General features: G+C 49.5%; 1 protein-coding gene across 2 annotated transcripts in view; it reads right to left on the bottom strand.

Annotated features, from left to right (window-relative positions):
• Positions 1–19,079, bottom strand: part of ARHGAP1 (Rho GTPase activating protein 1) — a 96,122-nt gene extending 77,043 nt beyond the window's left edge. Inside the window, exon 1 of one of the 2 annotated variants that reach the window (XM_063944538.1) lies at positions 18,996–19,079. The gene's annotated coding sequence lies outside the window, so the exon portion shown is untranslated. Of the gene's footprint in view, positions 1–18,817; positions 18,918–18,995 lie in introns of those variants that run through there. The other variant, XM_063944539.1, reaches the window with a different exon arrangement.
• Positions 19,080–19,146: the final 67 nt, after the last annotated feature.

Genomic DNA, 19,146 nt, shown 5'->3' on the forward strand with positions numbered 1-19,146 from the left:
GTGGCAGTTCCCACCGACCTACAAGCTGCGCGAAGACTTCTTGATGAAGTCCCCACTCTCCCGGGTGGAGGTCGTGCCTGCTGAGGAAGTCTGCTTCCCAGTTGTCCACTCCCGGAATGAACACTGCTGACAGTGCGCTTACGTGATTCTCTGCCCAGCGAAGAATTCTGGTGGCTTCTACCATCGCCACCCTGCTCCTTGTGCCGCCTAGGCGGTTTACATGAGCCACTGCGGTGATATTGTCTGACTGAATCAGAACCGGTTGGTCGCGAAGCAGGGTCTCCGCTTGACTTAGGGCGTTGTATATGGCCCTTAGTTCCAGGATATTGATGTGAAGGCAAGTTTCCTGCCTTGACCACAGCCCTTGGAAATTTCTTCCCTGTGTGACTGCCCCCCACCCTCGGAGGCTTGCATCCGTGGTCACCAGGACCCAGTCCTGAATGCAGAATCTGCGACCTTCGAGAAGGTGAGCACTCTGCAGCCACCACAGGAGAGACACCCTGGCTCTGGGGGATAGGGTGATTAACCGATGCATCTGAAGATGTGATCCGGACCACTTGTCCAGTAAGTCCCATTGGAAGGTCCTCGTATGGAACCTGCCGAAGAGAATGGCCTCGTATGATGCCACCCTCCTTCCCAGGACCAGAGTGCAGTAAAGCACTGACACCTGTTTTGGTTTTAATAGATTACTGACCAGTGTCACGAGCTCCTGAGCTCTCTCTATCGGGAGATAAACCATTTTCTGGTCTGTGTCTAGGATCATGCCTAGGAGAGGCAGAGGAGCTGTAAGAACCAACTGCGACTTTGGAATATATAGAATCCAGCCGTGTTGCTGTTACACTTCCAGAGAAAGTGATACGCTGTTCAGCAACTGCTCTCTTGATCTCGCTTTTATGATGAGATCGTCCAAGTACGTGATAATAATGACACCTTGCTTCCGCAGGAGCACCATCATTTCCGCCATTACCTTGGTGAATATTCTCAAGGCCGTGGAGAGACCAAACGGCAACGTCTGAAATTGGTAATGACAATCCCGTACCGCAATTCTGAGGTACGCCTGATGAGGTGGATAAATGGGGACATGAAGGTATGCATCCTTTATGTCCCGAGTCACCATAAAATCTCCCCCTTTCAGGCTTGCAATAACTGCTCTTATCGATTCCATCTTGAACTTGAACCTTTTCAGGTATATGTTCAGGGATTTTAAATTAAATATGGGTCCGACCGAACCGTCTGGTTTCGGGACTACAACATGGTCGAATAATAACCCCCTCCTTGTTGAAGGAGGGGAACCTTGACCACCACCTGTTGAAGATACAATTTGTGAATTGCAGTTAACACTGTTTCCCTCTCGTGGGGGGAAGCCGGCAGGGCCGTCGGTGAGGGGGCATCTTCTCAAAGTCCAGCTTGCATCCCTGAGACACAATATCTATTGCCCAGGGATCTAACAGGGAGTGAACCCACTTGTGGCTGAACTTACTAAGGCGTGCCCCCACCGGGCCTAGCTCCGCCTGTGGAGCCCCAGCGACATGCGGTGGATCTTTGTAGAGGCCGGGGAGGACTTATGTTCCTGGGAACTAGCTGTGTTGTGCAGCTTCTTTCCTCTGCCCCCGCCTCTGGCAAGAAAGGACGCACCTCGGACTTTGTTTCTTTATTCGAAAGGCTGCATTTGATAATGTGCTTTCCTAGGCTGTGCAGGAATATAAGGCAAAATATCAGAATTACCAGCTATAGCTGTGGAGACCAGGTCCGAGAACTCTTCTCCACACAATCCTCAGCCTTCCATATGACTCTTAAGACGGCATCATCTGTCCATTGCACATTCTACAGGACACGTCAAGCAGAAATCGACATAGCTTTGACTCTAGGACCCAGTATACTCATGTCTCTTTGGGCATATGTGTATATATTTATTATATTATATTATATTATATTATATATATATATATATATATATAATCTCTCTTAAGACAGCATCTTTACTATATATATATATATATATATATATATATATATATATATATATATATACACACATATATACATGTCTATATGCATACTAGGGTCTCAATCTCTGCTGATAAGGTACCTGTCCACGCTGCCACAGCGCTATAAACCCATGCCGACACAATCGCCGGTCTGAGTCGTGTACTAGAATGTGCACGCTATCTGCAGGATCCCTGAGAATAGCTAATGCTACCTTCTGTGCAAACGTGACACCCTAGGGGAAGATTTCCATCACATCCTGGCCCTAGTGGGGAAAGGATACTGCCTGCGAATTTTTTGTGGGAAGCTGCAGTCTCTTGTCTGGAGATTCCCGCTCTTTTTCCTCATGAGAGGAGGGAAATTTACCTCAGCTTTCTTCCCCTTAACATGTGTACCCTTGTGTCAGGGACAAATGAGTCATCAGTGATATGCAAATCATCTTTTATTACAATAATCATATATTGAATACCTTTCAGCCATTTTGGCTGTAACTTTGCATTATCGTAGTCGACACTGGAGTCAAACTCAGTGTCGATATCAGTGTTTATTATTTTGGATAGTGAGCATTGTGAGACTCTGAAGGTCTCTGTGACATAGGGACAGACATGGGTAGATTTCCTGTCTGTTCTCTAATCTTTTGTGCAATAAATTCACCTCAGCACTTACACATATCCAAACAGGTGTCGGCGTTGTCGACGGAGACACCCTCACACACATATTTGCTCTATCTCCTCCTTAGGGGAGGCTTTTACCTCAGACATGTCGACACACACGTACCGACACACCACACACACAGGGGATGCTCTATTTGAAGACAGTTCCCCCACAAGGCCCTTTGGAGAGAAAGAGAGAGAGTATGCCAGCACACACCCCAGCGCTATATGACCCAGGAATCACACAGTAACTTAGTGTTAACCCAGTAGCTGCTGTATAATAAGATTTTACTTACCGATAAATCTATTTCTCGTAGTCCGTAGTGGATGCTGGGACTCTGTAAGGACCATGGGGAATAGCGGCTCCGCAGGAGACAGGGCACAAGAATAAAAGCTTTAGGATCAGGTGGTGTGCACTGGCTCCTCCCCCTATGACCCTCCTCCAAGCCTCAGTTAGGATACTGTGCCCGGACGAGCGTACATAATAAGGAATGATATTGAATCCCGGGTAAGACTCATACCAGCCACACCAATCACACCGTACAACTTGTGATCTGAACCCAGTTAACAGTGTGATAAAACGAAAAGGAGCCTCTGAAAAGATGGCTCACAACAATAATAACCCGAATTTTTGTAACAATAACTATATACAAGTATTGCAGACAATCCGCACTTGGGATGGGCGCCCAGCATCCACTACGGACTACGAGAAATAGAATTATCGGTAAGTAAAATCTTATTTTCTCCGACGTCCTAGTGGATGCTGGGACTCCGTAAGGACCATGGGGATTATACCAAAGCTCCCAAACGGGTGGGAGAGTGCGGATGACTCTGCAGCACCGAATGAGAGAACTCCAGGTCCTCCTCAGCCAGGGTATCAAATTTGTAGAATTTTGCAAACGTGTTTGCCCCTGACCAAGTAGCTGCTCGGCAAAGTTGTAAAGCCGAGACCCCTCGGGCAGCCGCCCAAGATGAGCCCACTTTCCTTGTGGAATGGGCTTTTACCGATTTTCGCTGTGGCAGGCCTGCCACAGAATGTGCAAGCTGAATTGTACTACAAATCCAACGAGCAATCGTCTGCTTAGAAGCAGGAGCACCCAGCTTGTTGGGTGCATACAGGATAAACAGCGAGTCAGATTTTCTGACTCCAGCCGTCCTGGAAACATATTTTCAGGGCCCTAACAACGTCAAGCAACTTGGAGTCCTCCAAGTCCCTAGTAGCCGCAGGTACCACAATAGGTTGGTTCATGTGAAATGCAGAAACCACCTTAGGTAGAAATTGAGGACGAGTCCTCAATTCTGCCCTGTCAGAATGAAAAATTAAGTAAGGACTTTTATATGATAAAGCCGCCAATTCTGACACACGCCTGGCTGAAGCCAGGGCTAACAGCATCGTCACCTTCCATGTGAGATATTTGAAGTCCACAGTGGTGAGTGGTTCAAACCAATGTGACTTTAGAAAACTCAACACAACATTGAGATCCCAAGGTGCCACTGGAGGCACAAAAGGAGGCTGTATATGCAGTACCCCTTTTACAAATGTCTGAACTTCAGGCATTGAAGCCAGTTCTTTCTGGAAGAAAATCGACAGGGCCGAAATTTGAACCTTAATGGACCCTAATTTTAGGCCCATAGATAGTCCTGTTTGCAGGAAATGGAGGAAACGACCCAGTTGAAATTCCTCTGTAGGGGCCTTCTTGGCCTCACACCACGCAACATATTTTCGCCAAATGCGGTGATAATGTTTTGCGGTTACGTCCTTCCTGGCCTTGACCAGGGTAGGGATGACTTCATCTGGAATGCCTTTTTCCCTCAGGATCCGGCGTTCAACCGCCATGCCGTCAAACGCAGTCGCGGTAAGTCTTGGAACAGACAAGGCTCCTGCTGGAGCAGGTCCTTTCTCAGAGGTAGAGGCCACGGTTCGTCCGTGAGCATCTCTTGAAGTTCCGGGTACCAAGTCCTTCTTGGCCAATCCGGAGCCACGAGTATAGTTCTTACTCCTCTCCTTCTTATGATTCTCAGTACCTTTGGTATGAGAGGCAGAGGAGGGAACACATACACTGACTGGTACACCCACGGCGTTACCAGGGCGTCCACCGCTATTGCCTGAGGGTCCCTTGACCTGGCGCAATATCTGTCTAGTTTTTTGTTTAGACGGGACGCCATCATGTCCACCTTTGGTTCTTCCCAACGGTTTACTATCAGGTGGAAGACTTCTGGGTGAAGTCCCCACTCTCCCGGGTGGAGGTCGTGTCTGCTGAGGAAGACTGCTTCCCAGTTGTCCACTCCCGGAATGAACACTGCTGACAGTGCTATCACATGATTTTCCGCCCAGCGAAGAATCCTTGCAGCTTCTGCCATTGCCCTCCTGCTTCTTGTGCCGCCCTGTCTGTTTACGTGGGCGACTGACGTGATGTTGTCCGATTGGATCAATACCGCCTGACCCTGAAGCAGGGGTTTCGCTTGACTTAGGGCATTGTAAATGGCCCTTAGTTCCAGAATGTTTATATGAAGAGATGCTTCCATGCTTGACCACAAGCCCTGGAAATTTCTTCCCTGTGTGACTGCTCCCCAGCCTCTCAGGCTTGCATCCGTGGTCACCAGGATCCAATCCGGAATGCCAAATCTGCGGCCTTCTAGTAGATGAGCACTCTGCAGCCACCACAGAAGAGACACCCTTGTCCTTGGCGACAGGGTTATCCGCTGATGCATCTGAAGATGCGATCCGGACCATTTGTCCAGCAGATCCCACTGAAAAGTTCTTGCATGGAATCTTCCGAATGGAATCGCTTCGTAAGAAGCCACCATTTTTCCCAGGACCCTCGTGCACTGATGCACTGACACCTGGCCTAGTTTTAGGAGGTTCCTGACTAGCTCGGATAACTCCCTGGCCTTCTCCTCCGGGAGAAACACCTTTTTCTGGACTGTGTCCAGAATCATTCCTAGGAACAGTAGACGTGTCGTAGGAATCAGCTGCGATTTTGGAATATTTAGGATCCACCCGTGCGGACGTAACACTACCTGAGATAGTGCTACTCCGACTTCTAACTGTTCCCTGGACCTTGCCCTTATCAGGAGATCGTCCAAGTAAGGGATAATTAAGATGCCTTTTCTTCGAAGAAGAATCATCATTTCGGCCATTACCTTGGTAAAGACCCGAGGTGCCGTGGACAACCCAAACGGCAGCGTCTGAAACTGATGACAGTTTTGTACTACAAACCTGAGGTACCCTTGGTGAGACGGGTAGATTGGGACGTGGAGATAAGCATCCTTGATGTCCAGAGACACCATATAGTCCCCTTCTTCCAGGTTTGCTATCACCGCTCTGAGTGATTCCATCTTGAATTTGAACCTCTTTATGTAAGTGTTCAAGGATTTCAGATTTAAAATTGGTCTCACCGAGCCGTCCGGCTTCGGTACCACAAACAGCGTGGAATAATACCCCTTTCCCTGTTGTAGGAGGGGTACCATGATTATCACCTGCTGGGAATACAGCTTGTGAATGGCTTCCAAAACTGCCTCCCTGTCGGAGGGAGACTTTGGTAGAGCAGACTTCAGGAACCGGCGAGGGGGAAACGCCTCGAATTCCAGTTTGTACCCCTGCGATACTACCTGTAGAATCCAGGGGTCCACTTGCGAGTGAGCCTACTGCGCGTTGAAATTCTTGAGACGGGTCCCCACCATGTCTGAGTCTGCTTGTAAAGCCCCAGCGTCATGCTGAAGACTTGGCAGAAGCAGGGGAGGGCTTCTGCTCCTGGGAAGCGGCTGCATGGTGCAGTCTTTTTCCCCTTCCTCTGCCCCGGGGCAGGAAGGAATGGCCTTTAGCTCGCTTGTACTTATGGGAACGAAAGGACTGAGTTTGAAAAGACGGTGTCTTTTTCTGCTGATGTGAAGTGACCTGGGGTAAAAATGTGGATTTTCCAGCCGTTGCCGTGGCCACCAGGTCCGATAGACCAGCCCCAAATAATTCCTCCCCTTTATACGGCAATACTTCCATATGTCGTTTGGAATCCGCATCGCCTGACCACTGTCGCGTCCATAACGCTCTTCTGGCAGAAATGGACATAGCACTTACTCTTGATGCCAGGGTGCAGATATCCCTCTGTGCATCACGCATATATAGTAATGCATCCTTCAAATGCTCTATAGTTAGCAGTATATTGTCCCTATCCAGGGTATCAATATTTTCAGTCAGGGAATCCGACCAGGCGACTCCAGCACTGCACATCCAGGCTGAAGCGATTGCTGGTCGCAGTATAACACCAGTATGTGTGTATATACTTTTAAGAATATTTTCCAGCCTTCTATCTGCTGGTTCCTTGAGGGTGGCCGTATCAGGAGACGGTAACGCTACTTGTTTAGATAAACGTGTGAGCGCCTTATCTACCCTAGGGGGTGTTTCCCAACGCGTCCTAACCTCTGACAGGAAAGGATATAGTGCCAATAATTTTTTAGAAATTAGCAGTTTTTTGTCGGGGGAAACCCACGCTTTATCACACACCTCATTTAACTCATCTGACTCAGGGAAAACTATTGGTAGTTTTTTCACACCCCACATAATACCCTTCTTTGTGGTACTTGTAGTGTCAGAAATGTTCAATGCCTCCTTCATTGCCGTGATCATGTAACGTGTGGCCCTACTGGACATTACGTTTGTCTCCTCACCGTCGACACTAGACTCAGTATCTGTGTCTGGGTCTGTGTCGACCCACTGAGGTAACGGGCGTTTAGGGCCCCTGACTGTGTCTGAGACGCCTGGACAGGCACTAATTGATTTGCCGGCTGTCTCATGTCATCAACCGTTTTTTGCAAAGTGAAAGTGCTGACATTATCACTTAATTCTTTAAATACGATCATCCAGTCAGGTGTCGACACCCTAGGGGGTGACATCACTAACCCAGGCAATTGCTCCGCCTCCACATCATTTTCCTCCTCATACATGTCGACACACACGTACCGACACACAGCACACACACCGGGAATGCTCTGATAGAGGACAGGACCCCAAGAGCCCTTTGGAGAGACAGAGGGAGAGTCTGCCAGCACACACCAAGCGCTATAGATATATATATATATATATATATATATATATACATACACACACACACACAGGGATAACCTTATATAAGTGTTATTCCCTTATAGCTGCTGTTTATATAATTTTTAGCTGCCAATAGTGCCCCCCCTTCTCTTTTTTACCCTGATTCTGTAGCAAGTCTGCAGGGGAGAGTCAGGGAGCCGTCCTTCCAGCGGAGCTGTGAGGGAAAATGGCGCTTGTGTGCTGAGGAGATAGGCTCCGCCCCTTCACGACGTCCTTATCTCCCGCTCTTTTCTGTAATAATGGCAGGGGTTAAAATACATCCATATAGCCCAAGAGCTATATGTGATGTATTCTTTTGCCAACCTAAGGTATTATCTGTTATATTGCGTCTCAGGGCGCTCCCCCCCAGCGCCCTGCACCCTCAGTGACCGGAGTGTGAAGTGTGCTGAGAGCAATGGCGCACAGCTGCGGTGCTGTGCGCTACCTTAGTCTGAAGACAGGATCGTCTTCTGCCGCCGATTTCACCGGACCTCTTCGCTCTTATGGCTCTGTAAGGGGGCCGGCGGCGCGGCTCCGGGACCCATCCAGGCTGAACCTGTGATCGTCCCTCTGGAGCTAATGTCCAGTAGCCTAAGAAACCCAATCCACTCTGCACGCAGGTGAGTCCGTTTCTTCTCCCCTTAGTCCCACGATGCAGTGAGCCTGTTGCCAGCAGGACTCACTGAAAATAAAAAACCTAAAATACACTTTTATTCTAAGCAGCTCAGGAGAGCCACCTAGCCTGCACCCTTCTCGTTCGGGCACAAAAATCTAACTGAGGCTTGGAGGAGGGTCATAGGGGGAGGAGCCAGTGCACACCACCTGATCCTAAAGCTTTTATTCTTGTGCCCTGTCTCCTGCGGAGCCACTATTCCCCATGGTCCTTACGGAGTCCCAGCATCCACTAGGACGTCAGAGAAATATTGTTTTTACGCCAAATTTATGTCCCCCCCCCTCTCTTTTTCACCCTCTCTATCGTGCTTCTGCAGGGGAGAGCCTGGGGAGCTTCCTCTCAGCAGAGCTGTGGAGGAAAATGGCGCTGGTGAGTGCTGAGGAAGAAGGCCCCGCCCCCTCAGCGGCGGGCTTCTCCCACGATTTTGTGTAAAATTAATGGCGGGGGCTCATGCATATAACAGTGTCTAACTGTATATATGCTGCTTTTTGCCAGGAGGTAATCAATTGCTGCCCAGGGCGCCGCCGCCCCCCCCCCCCCCCCCCGCACCCTACAGTGACCGGAGTGTGTGGGTTAGTGTGGGCGCAATGGCGCACAGCTGCAGTGCTGTGCGCTACCTCATATGAAGACAGGAGTCTTCTGCCACCGATTTTGACGTCTTCTTGCTTTAACCCGCCGGCTTCTGACTTCTGGCTCTGCGAGGGGGACGGCGGCGCGGCTCTGGGAACAGACGACAAGGTCAGGTCCTGTGTTCGATCCCTCTGGAGCTAATGGTGTCCAGTAGCCTAAGAAGCGCAACCTAGCCGCAGTTAGTAGGTTTGCTTCTCTCCCCTCAGTCCCACGTAGCAGAGAGTCTGTTGCCAGCAGAAGCTCTCTGAAAATAAAAAAAAAACCTAACTAAAATACTTTCTTATTAGCAAGCTCAGGAGAGCTCACTAAAATGCACCCAGCTCTGTCCAGGCACAGATTCTAACTGAGGTCTGGAGGAGGGGCATAGAGGGAGGAGCCAGTGCACACCAGTAGTACTAAATCTTTCTTAGAGTGCCCAGTCTCCTGCGGAGCCCGTCTATTCCCCATGGTCCTTACGGAGTCCCCAGCATCCACTAGGACGTTAGAGAAAATAAGATTTTAAACCTACCGGTAAATCTTTTTCTCGTAGTCCGTAGAGGATGCTGGGGACTCCGTAAGGACCATGGGGATAGACGGGCTCCGCAGGAGACATGGGCACTTTAAGAAAGACTTTAGATCTGGGTGTGCACTGGCTCCTCCCTCTATGCCCCTCCTCCAGACCTCAGTTAGAGAAACTGTGCCCAGAGGAGATGGACAGTACGAGGAAAGGATTTTTGTTAATCCAAGGGCAAGATTCATACCAGCCACACCAATCACACTGTATAACTTGTGATATACTATCCAGTTAACAGTATGAAAACAACATAGCATCAGTCCAAGACCGATGAGACTATAACATAACCCTTATTGAAGCAATAACTATATACAAGTCTTGCAGAAGTAGTCCGCACTTGGGACGGGCGCCCAGCATCCGCTACGGACTACGAGAAAAAGATTTACCTGTAGGTTTAAAATATTATTTTCTCTTACGTCCTAGAGGATGCTGGGGACTCCGTAAAAACCATGGGGATTATACCAAAGCTCCCACACGGGCGGGAGAGTGCGGATGACTCTGCAGCACCGATTGAGCAAACAGGAGGTCCTCCTCAGCCAGGGTATCAAACTTATAGAACTTTGCAAAGGAGTTTGAACCCGACCAAGTAGTAGCTCGGCACAGCTGTAGCGCCGAGACCCCTCTGGCAGCCGCCCAAGAAGAGCCCACCTTCCTAGTGGAATGGGCCTTGACCGATTTAGGTAACGGCAATCCCGCCATAGAATGCGCCTGCTGAATCGTGTTACAGATCCAGCGAGCAATAGTCTACTTTGAAGCAGGGGCACCAATCTTGTTGGTTGCATACATGACAAACAGTGCTTCTGTTTTTCTGACTGTAGCCGATCTGGCCACGTAAATTTTTCAAAGCCCTGACCACATTAAGGGACTCGGGATCCTCCAAGTCACACGTAGCCACAGGCACCACAATAGTTCATATGAAAGGATGAAACCACGTTTGGCAGGAATTGAGGACGGGTCCGCAATTCCGCTCTATCCATATGGAAAACCAGATAGGGGCTTTTATGTGATAAAGCCGCTAATTCCGACACTCGCCTAGCTGAAGCCAAGGCTAATAACATCACACCTTCCAAGTGAGATTTTTCAACTCCACCGTTTTAAGTGGTTCAAACCAGTGTGACTTAATGAAATTTAACACCACGTTAAGGTCCCAAGGCGTCACCTGAAGTACAAAAGTTTGTACTTCAGGGAGAAATCCATTTTCTTTCAAAAGGAATTGGCCTAAGGCCGAAATCTGAACCTTAATAGATCCTAATTCTAGGCTGAAATTCACTCCAGTTTGCAGGAAGTGAAGGAAACGGCCCAGATGGAATTCTTCCGTAGGAGCATTACTGGCCTCACACCAAGAAACATATTTTCGCCATATACGGTGATAATGTTTAGATGTCATGTCCTTCCTAGCCTTTATTAGCGTAGGAATGACCTCATCCGGAATACCCTTATCCGCTAGGATCCGGCGTTCAACCGCCATGCCGTCCAACGCAGCCGCGGTAAGTCTTGGACTAGACATGGCCCCTGTTGCAACCGGTCCTGTCTTAGAGGAAGAGGCCACGGATCTTCTGTGAGCATTTCCTGCAGATCCGGATACCAGGTCCTTCGTGGCCAATCTGGAACAATGAGGATTGTTCTCATTCCTCTCCCTCCTACCATTCTCAACACCTTGGGTATGAGAGGAAGAGGGGGAAATACATAGACCGACTGGAACACCCACGGTGTCACTAGGGCATCTACAGCTACTGCCTGAGGGTCTCTTGACCTGGTGCAATACCTCTGTAGCTTCTTGTTGAGGCGGGGCACCATCATGTCTTCTGTGGCAGTTCCCACTGACTTGCAATCTGTGCGAAGGCTTCCTAAAGAAGTCCTCTCTTGGATGCAGGTCGTGTTTGCTGAGGAAGTCTGCTTCTCAGTTGTCCACTCCCGGAATGAACTGCTGAAAATGCGCCGACATGATTTTCCGCCCAGCGGAGAATCCTGATGGCTTCTGCCATTTCCACTCTGCTCTTTGTGCTGCCTTGGCGGTTTACATGAGCCACTGCGGTGTTGTCTTACTGGATCAGAACCGGTAGGTCGCGAAGCAATGTTTCCGCTTGCCGAAGGGTGTTGTATATGGCCCTCAGCTCCAGGATGGTGATTTGAATACAAGTTTTTTAACTTGACCCAAAGACCTTGGAAGTTTCTTCCCTGTGTGACTGCTCCCCCACCTCGGAGGCTCGCGTCCGTGGCTACCAGAATCCAATCCTGGATGGCGAACCTGCGACCCTGCAGAAGGTGAGCACTCTGCAGCCACCACAGGAGAGACACCCTGGCCCTAGGGGACAGGGTGATTAACTGATGCATCTGTAGATGTGATCCGGACCACTTGTTCCGTAGATCCCATTGGAAAGTCCTCGCATGGAACCTGCCGAAGGGAATGGCCCCATAAGATGCCACCATCTTTCCCAGGACCCGAGTGCAGTGATGCACTGACAACGGTTTTGGCTTTAATAGGTGTTTTACCAGAGTCATTAGTTCCTGGGCATTCTCTATCGGAAGATAAACCCATTTCTGGTCCGTATTCAGAATCATACCCAAGAAGGGCAGACGAGTCATAGAAACCAACTGTGACTTCGGGATATTGAGAATCCAGCCGAGTTGCTGTGACACCTTCAGCGAAAGTGACACGCTGTTCAACAACTGCTCTTTTGATCTCGCCCTTATTAGGAGATCGTCCAAGTATGGGATAATTGTGACTCCTTGCTTGCGTAGGAGCACCATCATTTCCGCCAATTACCCTGAAATTGGTAATGACAATACTGTACCGTAATTCTCAGGTACGCCTGATGGGGTGGATAAATGGGAACATGAAGGTATGCAGCCTTTATGTCTAGATACACCATAAAATCCCCCCTCTTCCAGGCTGGCGATGATCGCTCCGAGCGATTCCACTTTGAATTTGAACCTTTTCAAGTATAGGTTCAGAGATTTTAATTTTAAAATAGGTCTGACCGAACCATCCGGTTTCGGGACTACAGCCAAGGTTGAGTAATATCCCTTCCTTGTTGAAGGAGGGAAACCTTGAGCACCACCTGTTGGAGATACAATGTGTGAATTGTATTTAATATTATCTCCCTTTCTGGGGGAGAAGCCTGTAGGGCCGATAAGGAAAACCGGCGAGGAGGCACCTCTTCGAATTCCAGCTTGTAACCCTGAGAAACAATTTCTATTACCCAGGGATCCACCTGTGAGTGAACTCAGATGTGGCTGAAGAGTCGAAGACGTGCTCCCACTGGGGCGGACTCCCTTAGCGGAGCCCCAGCGTCATGTGGTGGATTTAGTAGAGGCCGGGGAGGACTTCTGTTCCTGGGAACTAGCTGTGCCCTGCGCCCTTACCTCTGGTAAGAAAGGACGCTCCTCGTACTTTCTTGTTTTTCTGCGACCGAAAGGACTGCATTTGATAATGTTGTGCTTTCTTAGGCTGTGAGGGAATATAAGGCAAAAGATCAGATTTACCAGCTATAGCTGTGGAGACCAGGTCCGAGAGCCCTTCTCCACACAATTCCTCACCCTTGTAAGGTAAAACCTCCATATGCCTCTTTTAGTCGGCATCACCTGTCCAATGCATGTTCCACAGGACACGTCTAGCAGAAATCGACATAGCGTTGACTCTAGAACCAAGTAGACCAATGTCTCTTTGAGCATGTCTTATATATAAGACAACATCTTTTATATATCCTAGGGTCAATAACATGGTATCCTTATCTAAGGTTTCAATCTCTGCTGATAAGGCATCTGTCCACGCTGCTACAGCGCTATAAACCCCTGCCGACACAATCGCCGATCTGAGTAGTGTACCAGAATGTGTGTAAATGGACTTCAAAGTACTTTTCTGCATGCTATCTGCAGGATCCCTGAGGGTAGCTGTATCTTGGTATGTCAGCGCTACCTTTTGGGGAAACGTGTCAACGCCTTGTCCACCCTAGGGGAGGATTCCCATCGTATCCTGGCCCTAGCAGGGAAAGGATACGCCATGAGAATTCTTTTGGGAAACTGCAGTTTCTTGTCTGGAGATTCCCGCTCTTTTTCACACAATTCATTTGGTTCATGAGAGGGGGGAAATATTATGTCATCTTTCTTCCCCTTAAACATGTGTACCCTCGTGTCAGGGACAGATGGGTCATCAGTGATATGCAAAACATCTTTTATTACAATAATCATATATTGAATACTTTTCTGCCAGTTTTGGCTGTAACTTTGCATCATCGTAGTCGACACTGGAGTCAGACTCCGTGTCGGTATCAGTGTCCATTATTTTGGATAGTGGGCGTTTTGAGACTCTGAAGGTCCCTGCGACATAGGGACAGACGTGGGTAGATTCCCTGTCTGTTCTCTAATCTTTTGTGCAATAAATTTACCTCAGCACATATCCAGTCAGGTGTCGGCGTTGTCGATGGAGACACCACACACACACACACACATTTGCTCCATCTCCTCCTTAGAAGAGCCTTTTACCTCAGACATGTCGACACACACGTACCAACACACCACACACTCAGGGAATCCTCTTATCTGAAGACATTCCCCCACAATGCCCTTTGGAGAGACAGAGAAAGAGTATGCCAGCACACACCCAGCGCTAATACCCCAGGAAAACACACAATGTGTTTACCCAGTAGCGCTGTAATACTATTATTTGCTGCCAATTATGTGCCTCCCCCCTCTCCTCTGAAACCCCCTTTCACCGCAGATAAGCAGGGGAGAGTCCAGGGAGCTTCCTCTCAGCTGTGCTGCGGAGAAAATGGCGCTGGTGAGTTCTGAGGGAGAAGCCCCGCCCCCTCGGCGGCGGGCTTCTGTCCCGCTTAAATACAATAAAAACTGGCGGGGGCTCTTTATATATACAGTGCCTAGCTGTATATATATATCTCTTTTGCCAGAAATGAGGTTTATATTGCTGCCCAGGGCGCCCTGCACCCTTACAGTGACTGCCGTGTGTGAGGTGTGTGGGAGCAATGGCGCACAGCTGCACTGCTGTGCGTTACCTCAGTGAAGATCATGAAGTCTTCTGCCGCCTCTGAAGTCTTCTTTTCTTCTCATACTCACCCGGCTTCTATCTTCCGGCTCTGTGAGGAGGACGGCGGAGCAGCTCCGGGACGAACTCCAGGGTGAGACCTGTGTTCTGACTCCCTCTGGAGCTAATGGTGTCCACTAGCCTAAGAAGCAGAGCCTTGAAACTCACAGAAGTAGGTCTGCTTCTCTCCCCTCAGTCCCTCGATGCAGGGAGTCTGTTGCCAGCAGGCTCCCTGAAAATAAAAAACCTAACAAATATACTTTCTGTCAGAAAGCTCAAGAGAGCTCTCTGAAAAGCACCCAGTCTCCACTGGGTACAGTATCAAACTGAGGTCTGGAGGAGGGGCATAGAGGGAGGAGCCAGTGCACACCAGATCTAAAGTATTTCTTAAAGTGCCCATGTCTCCTGCGGAGCCCGTCTATCCCCATGGTCCTTACGGAGTCCCCAGCATCCTCTAGGATGTAAGAGAAAAACAGATAAAGACACTTAATGAAGGAGTCACTGATCTATGAAAGGCACAGCACAATACTACACAGGTAAAAGGCAGTCTTATGAGTACAGGGAGACTGATCTACACAGCATGCACAATGGTTAGCTCCCACTAGGATGTTTCAGTGGGGCACCTCACCCTACCCAATTTTAAACTGACCTAATGTGCCCTACCCTGTCACAAGGCCACACCCCCTCCCTGAGTAGTCACACCCACTTTTCAGACAGTGCCCTGAGGCAGATGTAGTAACCTGGAGAAGGCATAGGGAAGTGATAAACCAGTGATAAGTGCAAGGTGATAATGCACCAGCCAATCAGCTCCAATATGTAAATTAACACTTAGGATCTGATTGGCTGCTGCTTTTATCACCTTGCACATATTACTGGTTTATCACTTCCTTATGCCTTCTCCAGGTTAATACATCTGCCTCCACACCCCTATTCCCTGTGCGGTGCCCTGCCCGCTGTTCGCCCTAGAGTGAATACTACTAGTGTCACAGGCTCAATTCCGAACATGGCTCAAATGTAAAAGCCTGCCGTTGCGTGCAGCAGTGAGATTTTGGTGAATGTAGCCCCTGAATTTAATGTGGCAACTTGTTTTAAATGCAAAACAAAGATTTTTTTTTTTTTTTTTTTTAATTGCCACTTAAATCTTAAGATCACCAACATCTTGCTGCTGCCTGCAGCTCGCAAGCTATTACATTTGGAACAATGTAGGTGTGGAGTTTGTATGTTCCCCATGTGTTTGTACTGGTTTGTTTGCTCAACACACACAAAACAAACAATACAAAATAAAATAAAAAACCACAAGACTATTGTGTGTGAGGCAGAAACTGTCTAGACTGTAAGCAGCGCTAGGGCATGGATTAATAAGGGTGCCCTAGAAAAAAATTATTATTTGTAAAAAAATCTACATAAGTTGCACTTATATAAAAGGATAAATAATTACACAGTATTATACAACTGAATGCAGCCGTATAATGATGGTCACTGGTCTATGAATAACACAGCATTGCACAGATGTAAAAAGTATCTTTTATAATCTCAATATAACTATCCAGTAACATTTCACCTCTTGGCCTGGATGATTACATGCTGTCTATGTTGACATTTGTGCACCAACAAAAAAAAAAAAAATTAAACTCATCATTGTCAGATCACAATTCAGCATTTATGTAAATGCCAGGAGTCTGAAATCCATGGCAACCTCAGGAAATGACAGTAGGAAGTAGGCTGCATTACTTCTTATAGTGCACAAGCTTTTCTTGAACCATTAAGTGATGATGTCAGAACTGCGATTTTGGGGGAGATTTAATTTAGCGCAAGATACCTTCAAAACCTGCGCAGAGTACCAGCTATTACAGAACAGAACAGAAACCTGTTTTTGATTGCACCTCCAAGGAAGCAAGCTAAACCAAGTGAGATTTCCCTGGCAGGAAATCTAGCCCGCAGATTTCAATGGAACCTCATAATTCATCAGTTACAGACATCAGAACCTGCTGATTAGATAGATAGATCCTACTGACCATCGTTCAGCCGATTCCACACTCCGGATGGAGGACACAGTGTATGAGGGCGCTACAATTATGTTGCTCCTCCTCCATGCTGGCTGCACTACCACGCAGTCTATGGCAGGCTTTATATGTAGCTGCTGCACACATGGAGGCACCCACACACCTGAGATACTGCACAGATGGAGGCACACACACACAAACACCTGAGATACTGTACAGATGGAGACGCGCGCACACACACCCCTGAGATACTGTACAGATGGAGGCGTGCACACACACACCTGAGATACTGTACAGATGGAGGCATGCACATACACACCCCTGAGATACTGTACAGATGGAGGCGCACACACACACACACACCCCTGAGATACTGTACAGATGGAGGCACACACACACACCCCTGAGATACTGTACAGATGGAGGCATGCACACACACACCTGAGATACTGTACAGATGGAGGCATGCACATACACACCCGAGATACTGTACAGATGGAGGCGCACACACACACACACCCCTGAGATACTGTACAGATGGAGGCACACACACACACACCCCTGAGATACTGTACAGATGGAGGCATGCACATACACACCCCTGAGATACTGTACAGATGGAGGCACACGCCCCTGAGATACTGTACAGATGGAAGTACACACCCCTGAGATACTGTACAGATGGAGGCACACACCCCTGAGATACTGTACAGATGGAGGCACACACCCCTGAGATACTGTACAGATGGAGGCACGCGCACACTAGCATCAGTACTTGTTCAGAACATTAAAATGTGTACCCTTCTAGGCTCGCAAAGCTTCGGGCACAGGGTCTCGCTACGCTCTGCTTCACTCACCACTGGTTACAATTCCCAATAGCTGTACATGTGGATAATGTAACTGCAAGCCCAGGGGGTCCAATGCTCTGATCCTGAGCCACACACATACCTGAAACCCACAGTGAGGTACACAAGGGGCTCAAGTTCAGAACATGGGACTCCCTAGGCTGGCAGTTATACTATCCACGTGGACATCTATTGGGAATAGAAACCTGTGGTGATTGGAGCGTGGCGAGCAATGTGAGCCCACCAGTTACACTTTTTAATGTTCTGAACAAGTTTAATGATGTTCTGAAGCAGTTTAGTTATGCTAACCAAGGGGGTCCCATTTTCTGAACTTGCACAAGTGGTAGACAGACTAGGTGGAACACAGACCAGGGGGTACTTCTATCTGGAGGATTACATCTCAGAAACCAGCGCCCCAGTCACAGGCCCTGGGACAGCCCCTATTGGGAAGCCCAGCTGGCAACAACAGTCCCTGCGACAGTCTCCGGTGGGAAGCCCTGCTGGTAGCCACAGTCCCTGGCGAGAAACCCTGCTGGCAGCCATAGTCCCTGGGACAGTCCCCAGCGAGAAGCCCTGCTGGCAGCCACAGTCCCTGGGACAGTCCCCAGCAAAAAACTCTGCTGGCTACCACAGTCCCTGGGACAGTCCCCAGTGAGAAGCACGGCTGGCAGAAACAGTCCCTGCGATAGTCCCCGTCGGGAAGCCCTGCTGGCAGCCACAGTCCCTGGGACAGTCCCCAGCAAAAAAACTCTGCTGGCAGCCACAGTCCCTGGGACAATCCCCGGTGGGAAGCCCTGCTGGCAGCCATAGTCCCTGGGACAATCCCCGGTGGGAAGCCCTGCTGGCAACCACAGTCCCTGGGACAATCCCCGGTGGGAAGCCCTGCTGGCAGCCACAGTCCCTGGGACAATCCCCGGTGGGAAGCCCTGCTGGCAACCACAGTCCCTGGGACAGTCCCCAGTGAGAAGCACGGCTGGCAACCACAGTCCCTGCGACAGTCCCCGAGGGGAAGCCCTGCTGGCAGCCACAGTCCCTGGGACAGTCCCCGACGGGAATCCCTGCTGGCAGCCACAGTCCCTGGGACAGTTCCCTGTGGGAATCCCTGCTGGCAGCCACAGTCCCTGGGACAGTTCCCTGTGGGAATCCCTGGTGGGAAGCCCGGCTAGCAGCCACAGTCCCTGGGACAGTCCCTAGTAGGAAGATCAGCTAGCAGCCACAGTGTCTCTCTCTCAGGGACCTGGCCCTCATGTAGCAGACACACCGGGTGCAGCAGGAGGCGGGATCACACCTCTGCCGGTGCCGGGATGGGTATATTGGGGGACCCCTGTCATGTGACTGGTGACGTCAGCTCACCTCCAGCCGCGGCTCCCGGGTGTGTATATGGCAGCGCTCCCCTCTCCCGTCTTCTACTCAGCGCACAGGCATCCGGGTCCCGGGCGGAAAAGGAAACCAGGTAGCCATAACAACCTCTGCCCTCCCACTGTCAGCTCCCTGGCACCTCCCCGGGGCGGGGCCTGCACACGTCACTCACTTGGGGTCTCGCAGTGGCCTCTGGGAAGTGTATTTTCCCCGTCCGTAACATGGTTAGGAGCAGCGGGAGGACCGGGCGCAGGAGGTACCGGGCAGCCGCCCCTCAGCACAGGCAGCAACGTGTCACCGCCCGGCACTAAGGCATGTTATTC

This window comes from Pseudophryne corroboree, chromosome 11 (assembly GCF_028390025.1).
Source record: "Pseudophryne corroboree isolate aPseCor3 chromosome 11, aPseCor3.hap2, whole genome shotgun sequence".
Lineage (NCBI taxonomy): Eukaryota > Metazoa > Chordata > Amphibia > Anura > Myobatrachidae > Pseudophryne > Pseudophryne corroboree.